Source organism: Ruditapes philippinarum, unplaced genomic scaffold (assembly GCF_026571515.1).
Source record: "Ruditapes philippinarum isolate M1 unplaced genomic scaffold, ASM2657151v2 ctg1433_1_1_1_1, whole genome shotgun sequence".
In the NCBI taxonomy this organism is placed as follows: Eukaryota; Metazoa; Mollusca; class Bivalvia; order Venerida; family Veneridae; genus Ruditapes; species Ruditapes philippinarum.
Window position 1 is genome coordinate 99,602 of NW_026861953.1, and position 13,389 is coordinate 112,990.

General features: G+C 29.6%; 1 long non-coding RNA gene across 1 annotated transcript; it reads right to left on the reverse strand.

The window, feature by feature from the left end:
- Positions 1-10,079: 10,079 nt before the first annotated feature.
- Positions 10,080-12,487, reverse strand: LOC132717451 (uncharacterized). Its single transcript, XR_009623961.1, has 2 exons — positions 11,813-12,487; positions 10,080-10,147 (listed from the first exon to the last, which is right to left on the reverse strand). It is a non-coding gene; the product is annotated as an uncharacterized LOC132717451 (long non-coding RNA).
- Positions 12,488-13,389: the final 902 nt, after the last annotated feature.

Consider the following 13,389-nt stretch of genomic DNA (forward strand, 5'->3'; position numbering starts at 1 on the left):
ATTTGCTTTGTATTAATCATTGCTTGTTATAAATGACAAAATAAATTCATATTATCTCTTTTTATGTCAGTGTTACCTTTATCATATATCAAATATTGATTTTTCCTCGTAGTTGAAGAGCTACCATAACCTCTGGTTTTATTTGTTTGCTTATCATTATTTATAGCAAAGTGATGTAATATGATTATTTATAGCACACATATGATGTTTAATGATTATTTATAGCGCACAGGTGATGTAAAACACATTATCAAGAGCGTGATTGTCCAGATAATGTATAAATAAATGCAATAATGTAGTATAAGTAGTAGTACCTTCAGTTTGATTAAAGTGCTCAAAAGTATCGTTCATTGATTATCTTGTTCGAGATGATATCCTGTTGATTGCTTTATCAAGCATATCTATCAAATGTTAATATAAAGTTAAAATTAAGCCTTCTACAGGAGTAGCTAAATATATCTTTTTTTTCATGGAAATAAAATAAAATTTAAAACAAAAAAGAGAAAAACGGAGTAAAAAAAACACGACAAAATTGACGATTTGGAAGGCTCGGTGTGATTGAGCCTGTTCATGGACGAAAGTGGAAAGTGACGCCCCCTCTAGCACAGGTTTAAGCAGAATTCAACATTTTAACATGCAAACAGTGGAACTGTTTCAATTTAAAAAACATCCGCAGATGTGTCTATACGTTGTTAAGCTTTAATCACAGTTTGATTAAATTCATGCGTTTTTTTTTATTTTTAATCTCTCAGAATGTTGTGTTGTAGAAAACCTATTGTCAGTGTTTCGTTAAAAAATGTTGACGATAACTAACAACTCAATCTAATTGATTGTTCTACAATTTAGGTGAAGAGAGTAAATTGTAATTTTTGCAATTTATCCCGATTGCTGATTCGAAAAATTCACAGTCTATAATTAAAATCGGCGGAGTAAAGGCATTTAGTTAATTATGTTTTGAATATATTATTGGACTTTTGGCACTTCATTATTTTTCATCCACAGGAATATGAAGTGTCTTATTTCACATTAACAATTAACAAGCTAATCGTTTTGTATGGCATGTGCAATTTGAAACATGAATATTTATTTTTTTAATTTAATATTATTTTATTATTATTATTATTTTTGAAAATGGAAACACGATAGTACATAAAATTTGTCGAAATTTGCATTTATTCAATACGACTGGACAGTTCATTATAACATATTCTCTTTTTGCAATATATACTTTAAGCATAATATATACTCATAGGGCGCTTTCGTGGCCAAGTGGTTATAGTCGATGACCACTCACCGCAGTCAATAATGTTAAGTGAGCATGTTTACCAGCTAGCTTACGAAATTTTGGTGGTTCTTCTTGGGTGCCCGCTCGACATAGTGCTCGGCACGAAGGAAAGCTTGAAACTCGCCATATGATATAATAGCATCAGCGTGACTTTGAACTGTAAAAAGTCAAGTTGATAAGTTGTGTAATCAATAATGTTTTGATAGTTAACCTTCAAGAAAATCCAGTTCTTTATAATATAATAGTGGTGGTATTAAGTAGCTAGACTAGATAAAACGTAAAGAGCTGTATTGAAAAAATTAAGCATTTTAGAAACCATGTAAAATTCGAATTTTGTATAACCTTAAATTTTGAATATTTAGACATTTTCAGTAAAAAATAATCACTAGGGTGAAGTCTCGTTTTGTCACAAGTTTCAATCGATTAAAGATATTTTAACACCATTTTTGCTTTTTGATATTTGTTTACTGTTTTTGCTAAGAAAATAATTATTCACTCTTCCACATGGTTAAAATATATTTCTTCATGTTCTGAGTATGTAATATTCTTACCTGAAATGAGAAGAACAGTTATGCAGGCATCGCACCCATTGTCGGCAACGCCACAATATCCCTCCGCGCCTAATTTTAGCAATTCATTTGATAGGATCTTAATGAAATCTTAAAGGAAGATTCTTTTAAAAATCTACGACGTCTAACAGCTCGCGAAATCAACTCCCGTCAAGAAACTTCTTAAAATCCATTTCCATATCCTCATATCTTTTTTAATTCCCTTTGATTCATCTGATATTAAACGAAATTTTAATATGCTTTTACACTTAATTTTCTAATAAGTGTTTTAATCATTGTGACAAATCTTTTGTATGACCACCTATAGACTGCTTTGGTGCAAAACTAGATCCTAAGCTTAAAAATGCATTCCAAATTATTTCAATAAAAATGCCTCATGTGCGAAATCATGCAAATCATTGCAAATTATAAGTATAATTAAACACTAATCAGTTTAGTATACATGATATTTTCTTTGATGTCAGCTAAGCATTACCTTGATAATTTATCAAAAAAAAAAAAAAAAAAAAAAAAAAAAAATAAGATTACAGTACAACCTATACCAAGCGGCCATCTCTAGAACATTCACCTCTTTACATCAACATAATCAATCCACCATAAGTAAAACTTTGCAATGATTTTAACCTTATGCTATTTAATTTCTATACAGCAAACATTAATGTAACTTCAGATTGATACACTTTGCAGTGTTACATCATAACACCATTTTTTCGCCCACTGACATTATCAAACGACCCTTGCATGCATACCGGGTGCCGGAGTTTAGTAGTTTTGTTCTGTATCGGTTACCTTCCAGGCTTAGATGTTTTAAACTCACTTAAAAATGATAAATTGATATCGGTATATTTTGTTGAAATGTTTAAACAAACTAATTATTATGTTAGAGATGTCTATCTTGAACGATGATTGTTTTGTATATTAAAATAGATATCACATCCCACTGAGTGTAACTGAGGGTAACAGAACGAAATATTTACCCTTTACAAGATCATCAAAATAATATGCTTTAAGTATCTGCTTTCTCATGCTTATTTATAGCAAACACAAATTATGCAACCAACAATTACATCAAAGGGAGCACCTGTGTATCAAGAGTTTGATTATCGTAATAAAACACACTTAGATGTTGTAGTTCATTGCAGGTAGCGGCATGTAACGTTTCATAAAGTGTAATTTTGTATCGTTTGTGTTTGTCTTTTTCGGTTTGTTTTTATTTTTGTTAATGATTTCAGTTGTTAGGTTTATTTCATTGGAAAAAAAGTATTTTATAAGTACACTTCAGTAGTATTCATTTATTTTTTATTATTTTTTGATATCACTGATTTATTGAGTCTGAACTGAAAAGTCTTATTTCAAATATAACTTTATTTCCTTTGATAAAGAAACCCTAAAATGAACACTCATAAACAAACAATGAAAGAGTAATTAAAATTTAAACAAATGCCAACACACTTCATTCGTAGAAGGTTACATTATTATCAACACAAAGGTAATTTACCCAAATGAAATAAAAGTGTATATTGTAATTTCGAAATTGTTTATCAATTTACTGATTTCAAACTCATTTACATTTCTTCTAGGAAAAAGGCGTAAAATTGAACAAACAAAACATTTCTTCCTATATAAAATCATTCTTAAATATTTTTTTGTAATTGCTAAACGGGTTAAGCAGTGGTGTTATTAACTTCCCTATCCAGAATTTATATATTAGAATAATAACGCTTATATAAAGAATATTTTTTTCCGTAAATGAATTGCCATTCTATTGCAACATTAATTAAAGTTAAATCGGCATTTAAAAATGTATTAAAAAGTATTAAATATTTAAAAATTTCTATTTTAAGAAAGCGTGATTCTTAAAGCTTTTTTTGTACATTCCAGTCTGTTTAAGCTACTTAAAACTTCAAAAAGATCTTTAAAAAAAGCCATTTAAAAAAAATAAGACCATTTGGTTTAGGTTTGTTTTTCAGAGAAAATATTTTTTTTGGTTTAAAAATCATACTGTTTTTGTAATTAGAAAGGGGGAAAGTTTTTTTTCCCCATTTTACTTGTTTCTTTTAATTTGTTTTCCTTTTTTGTTTTATTTTTAATACTCATGAGTAAAACAAAAATTTATGTTGCCCGACACCCTTTTCGAAGTTTCAATAAAAAATCCCCCCGAAATTTTTAAACTCAAAGTTACGATTTTCAATTTGGGGCAGTTCCATTCTTGCTGGACTCCGGACCAAAAAAATAGCTTGGGTTGAGTTTGGCTTAGAATAATTTTGCTTTCATTTGGAAACATCAAGAGTCGAAACCCTTTAAAACAGTATTTATATTATTTATCTAATCTGTCTACATGAAATTCCTTTTAAGATGTAAATTATACCTTGAAAAATATGACCAAACAGAATTGATAAGTCAAGAACAACTTTTTTAAACCTAACATACTTTTTAAGTAGCAATATGTTTCAGTAAACTTTCATTGTAGAAACGCCGCTGATATTCATTGATCACGATAAGGACCATTATGCAATTTATAACTCTCTAATTCAAATGAACAGAGTAAATTGTAATGCCGTAAATTTATTTCAGCTGCTGATTTGAAACCGGGAACAGTACTCCACGTTACTATATTGTTACGTTAAACGATATTTATTAATTGTACTTTTGATGTTTAATTGGACTTTAGGCACATCAATAAATCCTAACCTATTGGCATGTGGGAAGGAGTTTCTTGAAACGTTTTATTTAAATTTTCGTTTAATGGAATGACCGGTTCTTTTTGTTTTCATTAAATTTACAACAAATTTCTGTTTTAAACTCACACCTTAATTTAAAAGTGGGGATTTCTTTTTAACTTAAATAACTTTAGATAACAAAATTTAAAAATAGTTTGTAAATTTGGGCCGTTTTTAAAAGATAAAAAAAATTTTCTTTAAATTTTAAATTTTTTTGGTTTAAAAATTTCATTTTAATGAAAAAGGGGTGGGTTTATTAAAAAAAACAACACATTTCGTCTTCATGCAAAATTTTTTTGTGCGTTTGAATTTATTTTTGAGGGAATTTAATTTCTTTGAAGTTTTTTTTGAAAAAGAAAAATTCCTAAGGGGAAAATTCATGAAATTTTTTGGAAAAGTCGAACGTTTCCTTATACGAATCTGAATTTTAATTGCTTTAGGATTATCGAAATTCTAATCTGCAAATTGATTTTTCCCTACACGTTGATGAAATCATTAATTTATATTTAAAGCGAAAGAAAAAAAGTATGATAAATCGTTGATATTATTGTAAGGCAAATCTTAACATAATATAGATATAGTAATCCATTGCTTAAACTTCTAATGTAAATTTATCATAAACTAAGATAACACATTACAGGCTCAATTTCAGCTTTTTGGTCAGGGCGGCAAAGCTTGGTATTTTTTAAAAAAAAAATTTTTACCATTCATTCTACAACGGACTTGACACGTAATGAATCTTTAACTTCGAACTTAATGTTTGTAATTTTAATATGGTATATGTATTAATGTTAAACATTTTCTATTGACGACTTTTCACGAAAATGTTAAAATTTAAAATTTTGTCTTCAGTTTCACGACTGTCGCCCCCGCTCTTTTATTTCCCAAGTAAATGTATTTATGAACGCAAAATTTTAGCAAAAAAATACATAACTTTAAAGTTAAAAAATTCTGGATATTTTATATCTTGGAAATACACTACGAAAATTCTACGTTTAAAACATTTTATTTTTTAAGTATGCTTATTATAACTGATCCCACCAGAAACTCCCTATTTCATAAAATAATGTTTTTTAAATGTTTTTAATATTCAAAACAAATATGCTTCAAAAATTTCGAATTAGGTGAAGTCATTCGAGAGTTAAAAGATGAAAAATGCAGACTCGATGTGATTGAGTCTGTCCATGAGAGATGATGTAAAGTTCAACATCTCTCACGACCCTTGCACCGGCTTAGGCAAATTTCAGTCTTCAGAATACAAAGTCTGCAATTTTCAGGCAATCTTATTGTTGTTAATACTTTCGGGGGATCATCCGTCTTTTCCAGAACCTTTTTTATCACAGAAATTCAAATGTTCGATGTTTGAAATTTAAAAAAAGGCTGTTTTTCCAATTTGAATTACAATCAAAACTGAAAGACGTTATTTAAAATTCACTCTTTAGCTTTTTCGGTTTTCCCTTTTCAAAAAAAGATGTGTTTTTAAAAATTTTAGGGAAATTTCTTTTTACCATTTAAATTTCAAAACCTTTGTTTTTTAAGCTGGGTTTTTTTAAATTTTAATATTTAAAAGCGTAACTTTAAAATAAAGCAGGGGCATCTTTTTTCAAGCTTTTGGTGTCCATTACAATTTCAAAAGGCAAAAGTGGTTTTTATTTATTGTAAAATAATTTGGGACCCTTGTGTTTGGTATGACGGTTAATTTGCTCAAATGATGGCATCTAAGAAAAAATTTTTTTTTTTAGCCAAAGGGTTTTTTGTAAAATATTGTACAAAGGGTTTCCCAAAGGGTTTATTGAAGGTCAAACTCGCTAATTGCCCTTTTTTGTTTAAGATAATTGTCTTTGTTTGTTTCCCAGTGTAAAATATCGTTTTTCAAATTTAAAAGGGCATCAAAAAATTTTTAATTAAATTTTTTCTAAAACTTTTTTACTCATATTTTAAAGGGGGTAAAAAAAATACCCATTTAAAATTTAAAATTTATTTGCCCTGATTTGCTTTTTAAAATAATTTTTGTTTTTGAATAAAAAACTGGTTTTTTTTAAAGTAATTTCCCCGTGTTTTAATTTTGTTTGAAACTTCCAAATTTTTGGGGTTTTTTCTGAGAATGTTCCCACTTTTAAAATTTTCTTATTACTTAAAGCGAAAAAAGCAAAAATTTTTTATTTTGATTTTCTGATTTTAAGCTTTTTAAAGTTCCCGTTTTAAAAAAAATGTTTTCTGTTAGGGGACATTTTATTTTGTTTATTTTTTGGAGTTCGACCCCCTTCCCGTAAATTTTTACTAAAAATTTTTTTTTTTGGGTTTTTGCATGGCCCCCTTTTTAATAACAAATTTTTGAAAAAATTGTAAAAATATGTTTAGAAATTTCAAATTTATTTGGGAATTCCAAAAGATTTTTTTTAAAAAACCCCCAATTGGGTTACATGAATGTTTAAGAAAAACAATTGCTTTAAAATTTTGGGGATTTTTCCGGGGCTTAGGTTGGGCAATAAATTAAATATATTTTAATATTTCTTGAAGGGGGACAGGGTGTTCAATCGTTAATTTAAATTTTTAAAATTTTGTTCAGAGAGAAATTTTTTTGTGTTTAAACATTAAAAAAGGGTTTTTGGGTTTTTTTAAGGGGTACTGTACGGGGTTTTTAAAAATATGAATTTTCCCCTTTAAACCAAAATTAAAAAATCCAAAAGAAAAAAGGGTTAAAAAAAAAAATATACCTTAAAAAAATTGGGCACTTTTCCCAAACCCAATTTTGTTATAAAAAAAGTACCACTCGTATTTGTTTTTTCAAATTTTTTTATTTTTTGTTAATGAAATCTAAAAAATGTTTTTATCCTTTCAAAGATGACAGATAATTCCAAAAGGTACAAAAATGGTGGGTAATTTCTTAAACTATTGCCTTGATTTAAAGCTTAAAAATATTTAAATTTAATTTAAAACTGGGGCTGTTTTGCCTGTTGGGGGGCATGATAAATAAAAGGGTTTAATTTTTATTATTTCTTTTTTTTCATCTATAAATCAATTTCATTTGTTCTCACTAAAATTTTTTGTCTCTAATATGAATTTTAAATAATATACATACTTTTTGCTATGAATTTGTAAAAATTTAGCTTGTATGTGATCTGCATCCTTTTGTTTGTTCAACTTTTTTTTAAAAACTGGGTTAATAAAAGCGAATCTTTAAAACAATGTACCCTATATTAAAAAAGTGAATATCACTTGTAATTAAATTTGGGGGGCTTCATTAACCCCTGCTTTTTTGACATAAAATGCAGTTAAGTATTGTTTATATGGCGTCAAAAGTGCAATTCAAATTCATAAAATACAGGTACAAACATAAAACTGCGAAGAAATCTGGAGTAAGTTAACTTATAAACCACAATTAACTGGCAAGCGTGTTTGCAATTGCATTTTGATTCACGTTTACCAGGAAGCTTTAATGTTCACATTTTTATGATTGGAGCAAATTCTTATATTCAGATCTGTTTAATAACGGAGTGTTTGCATATCAAAAACAGTTTTGAAGTTAATGGAATTATTTTCACATAAACACCACAGAACTTTTGTATGTATTTGCCATATAAAGGTCTGGCGTATTTTTGCCTTAAGTAAGTGTTTAATAAATTTGATAAATATCTTTTAACATAATCTACCACAGAATTTTCTCACATGTCGTTACCCAACTAATCTTCAATAGTTTTTTTCTCATCTTAATTCAATCTTGCCTCATGATTTACTGTTATCACTTTAACTCAATAAGATTCACACCAAGAACACCCACGTCTAGGAAACTTTTTTGATGAACTGAAAAAAAGATTTTTTTGTGTAACATCAGTTTATGTTACAAAGGAAAATTTTATTAAAACTTAAGATTCAGCAAAATTCAAGCTTGCCTTAAGCTTAATTGTTTTACAAATAATTAAATTATATTTAATTGAATTATTTGAAAAGAAATTGAGCAAGACTTTAAGACTATAAAGAGTAATAACACCAACAATCATGAATTTGATGAAAAACACTTTTTCTATTTTTAAATAGGATGGAAATGAATCAAATTTACCATTAAATACCTTGTTTTAGTTTTCCTTGTAGTTCATTATTTCAACAATGATATCATCTTGTTAATACGTTTCCAAAATATACTTCAGTAATTTTGTGCAACATATTGTATCAAACAGCTTATTCTTTGTTCTAATCAAATTTTATTCATGTTAACCTGTTTATGGAATTTCAAATGTTTTTTCACAAAAAAACCCTGTTTTCAGATCAGAACGATTTTTAAAAATACTGTCATAAAAAATAAAAAAAAACCTTTAAAAATTGGCTATATGCATCTGTGTAAGATGGACCGAAATAAAAGATATAAAAGGTTTGAAATTTTTCTTTCATGTTAAAACTGATAGAAACAAATAATATTGACAAAGGCGTGAACTATTTACATCCGATAATTGAATATCCACCAGATATTTTTCAGATTTCATGTACATGCATATTTCAAATCGTAATAATTTATAAACCACAATCAACTCTCTGAATGCTACTGGCACACACCTTTTTCATTTCCAACTTAACACTACAGGCAGATTAATGAGTAAGAATTTGTATGTGTAAAGAAAAATCTTGCATCCAATCCTTTTAAATCACCTACAACTGAAATATATTGAAGATCAAGGTATTTACGAGATCCCATATACGAGTATTATTAAGATTGTCTCTAGATATTTGTATTTTGTAACAGAATAATCTAACAAAAATGTTTAACTTGATATTGCACTTCCAGTTTAGCAGAGGTGGAAAACGCAAACACATGACTGATAATCAAAAGAATATAATTTTTTTTTTCTTAGATTTTACTCAGATCAGATGAAATAATTGGTGTACATGGTGTAGTGGAGAAGTATATATTATACAATCTGTATAATATCTCTATCATTCATTCATTTAAAGTATCAGATAAAATGATCTTACCTAGATCACTGATGTATTAAGTTAAAAAGCCTAAAGAACGAACGTATGTAAACTTGTAATCTTGTAATTTTTCATTGAAACAATAAAAGCTTAATCATATTTTCAAACAAAATATACATATTGTTCACTGTTCACAAATGGAACCTATTGTATCTGTATCACAACGGTTTTGTTCAATTAATTTACCATGAAATATTAACATTATAGTTTATTTGTTATAGTATGTAATAGACTTAAGACTTTTATCCTGAAGCAGTTAATATTTTCGGTCGTCTGCATGTATTAAGCGGGACTCGCTGAATCATTTAACATCCCGATATAGTGTGGTGCTTATAATTAGAAGCAGTGCCTCTTGTGAGCGAATTTTATTACTTGTCAATGACAATGGCTTTCTTAGAGGATGACTCAGTCTGAATAAAATTATTTCTATTTCTTCTTCATATAGAACATTTCATTTATTGAAAGCCGGAAATAGAACCACAGGTTTATCAATGCAACTGTGCTAACGACTACGTTTAGGTAGCACTCCACAGTTAATTTCAAGTTCCTGCCGTCAATGTCCTACAAGCAATACGTCTAATAATTCTGATACCAAACTACACAACCTGGAAAAAGAAAACACATTTTGTTGAGAACATATATGACATAAGATTGCAAATCTAGAAAGAAATTATCCCATCTGCAATAGGCAGGCAGTCAAAAAATTTGCAATTCATTCCGTTGAAGCCCAAAATCTACAGTGGCCCGAGACCCAAAACAACACATTTCGACCCTCTGGCAAAAAATATCTGCAAATATACAGGCTAAAGGAACACACCGTCTCTGCTTTAGCAACTCCCTATACATGCAAAATATCACAAAGAAACTAGTCCTCAACCTTGTAGATTTTTTGCTACTGCTAAAAGTTTGTACCCCCCTGTAAAATGACTTCTTTTTACCGTGCATGCTGTATAAAAGCAATGTTTACAAAAAATGGCGGCCTTGACATCTATAATCAACAACATGTGATTTCTGGCCATGTTTTCGTATTTGCAAGTGATCAAATAAGATGTTACAAATACGAATTGCATGCTGAAAATGACAATCAGTCATTTAAATCCAGATTATTCACTATATCCAAGACCCCCACCCCCTCAGCCATTCGAAGCTGTGGCTTTCATTACTGTGGTGTGCTGCCTTAAGGGGCATCATAACATTGATTGATGACCTTTATATGGACTTTTTCTACAAATTCATGCATATTTCAATAAACAAAATGAAAATTTTTGCTGGGAATTGTTTGTTTTTTCATTATCTATGCCTTAAATGAACTATGCTGTTCATCCCATTTTCAGCCCTCGGCAAGCCTTTTTCAGTACATGTAGAATAAGAAAGTATTCCCAATGTAAAGTGTACACAATCTGGTTCTTATACCATCTATACAATCAAAATGTTCAAATATGTCCTTATAACATCTAATATGAAAGAAATATTCAACAAATTGGCATACAGTTTAAGAATATATGGCTTCATGCTTCATATAAGGCAAAAATACAACAGATTATGTTCTTGCCAGACACCAAAATGTGCTATGTTTTTTTCAATCCTGCACAGTATAAAGTCCAATTAGCAAGCACAATTTTCATAAAGGTTTTATGTAAAGTCAAATTCAAAGAGACACAGCACTTATAATGGCCCTCTGAGCATTGTAGATCTATCAATGTTGGTCGCCCAGGGCATCGAAATTCACCAAGCGACACCCTGAAAACCAAATTCTCAGACTATTCAATCTTGCATGCCCAACTCCAAAATGGTCATAATCTAACCCGCAAACCTAGCTTTAACATCCATTTGCACCTGTACATGATTTCAAGCAAACATATCCCTTCGCACAAATATTTCGCATCACATGGAACATGCCCGATGGCCATATTCTACATGTACAGCTGAAAAGCAATAAAAACATGCCTTTTTCCACCAAAAAAGTTTGGAAAATCAGGAAAATATCAACCGAATAGCTCTATATGTGAATATTTTCACTCTCCCACAGCTGTCTCTCCTGGAATAAGTAGTCATTATGACTTAAGACACATGGCAGACACAGCACCTTTCATACATTTCACATTTAGGTTTTCATGTATTTGAGTTACCTCCCCTTTTTAAACCTAACTTTCAAGCTCTGTGACAAATATTTTTATGAAATTTCACCATCATTTTGGTCAGTGTGCATGGTAGAGCCTTTACACAAAGTTAAATGCGAAAAAACAAGGTTTGAAAAAAAATCATTTTACCTTAAGGTAGCACTCCACAGTTAATTTCAAGTTCCTGCCGTCAATGTCCTACAAGCAATACGTCTAATAATTCTGATACCAAACTACACAACCTGGAAAAAGAAAAACACATTTTGTTGAGAACATATATGACATAAGATTGCAAATCTAGAAAGAAATTATCCCATCTGCAATAGGCAGGCAGTCAAAAAAATTTGCAATTCATTCCGTTGAAGCCCAAAATCTACAGTGGCCCGAGACCCAAAACAACACATTTCGACCCTCTGGCAAAAAATATCTGCAAATATACAGGCTAAAGGAACACCGTCTCTGCTTTAGCAACTCCCTATACATGCAAAATATCACAAAGAAACTAGTCCTCAACCTTGTAGATTTTTTGCTACTGCTAAAAGTTTGTACCCCCCTGTAAAATGACTTCTTTTTTACCGTGCATGCTGTATAAAAGCAAATGTTTACAAAAAATGGCGGCCTTGACATTCATAATCAACAGCATGTGATTTCTGGCCATGTTTTCGAATTTGCCAGTGATCATATTAGATGTCACAAAAACAAATTTTATGCTGAAAATGCATTTTAAAGACAACCAGTCATTTAAATCCAGAATATTCACTATATCCAAGAAATCCTCCCTGGCCATTCGAAGCTGTGGCTTACATTACTGTGGTGTGCTACCTTAATAATCTACGCTTTATTCTATTTCCGCAGCATTATTACCAAATTTATTAACATGTTGTTTTTTTTACGTTCGTGTGTTTGTATATCTTTCTTTTGATACTTTATGGATGTCAATGTAGAAAATGAAATATATTATTTAAATCTTGATTTTGAAGCTTTGAAGTGTCTCTGAGGTAGTTTTCCTTTCAATGTTTAATATTTAATTTGTCACACAATAAGTGAAAAAAGATAATTTTATGTTCAATTATTTAAGTAATGGCATATTGTAAGAGTACAATGATATAACACTATTCTGTTCAAGTTTGTTATGTGTTTAAAAACAAACTAGTGTTTCAAACAGCATGACAGGTATTTTTCTTTCTATATTTTCGTGTTGATGGAAATTTGACCCGTCGTAAAACATGGTCATTGTTCACCGCCATAAACGTATAATGTCTTGCACTGTCATAAAGTTTTCGATTTCGTCGGACGGCTGACCATATTTGCATATTCTCATCCCGGACGTATTTCCTATAATGAATTCTGTTTTCCTAGTTTATGCCTCGTACTACAAATATTTAGATTTGTTCCCTTTCTTTTCTATGTTTTGATTTAAAAACTTGTTTTAAAAACTCTTTTTTCCGGAAAATTGACTAAAAGAATGTCATTCTAAAGAATAGTATGAGGAATAAATAAATACGTATGCGAATATCATGCTATGTTTTACTGGATGGTAGGTTGCATTTATTAATTTCATTAACTATCACATAAATGGTACGTTCAATGTTGATACATTAAAAGACATGAAAGTGTAAATTATAATTTATACAGTGTTTGATACATGAACGAACAATTCAAAATACAATAATTAATCTAAATATGCTAGTTAAATACAAGAGATGATCTCACAAATTCAACTGTTC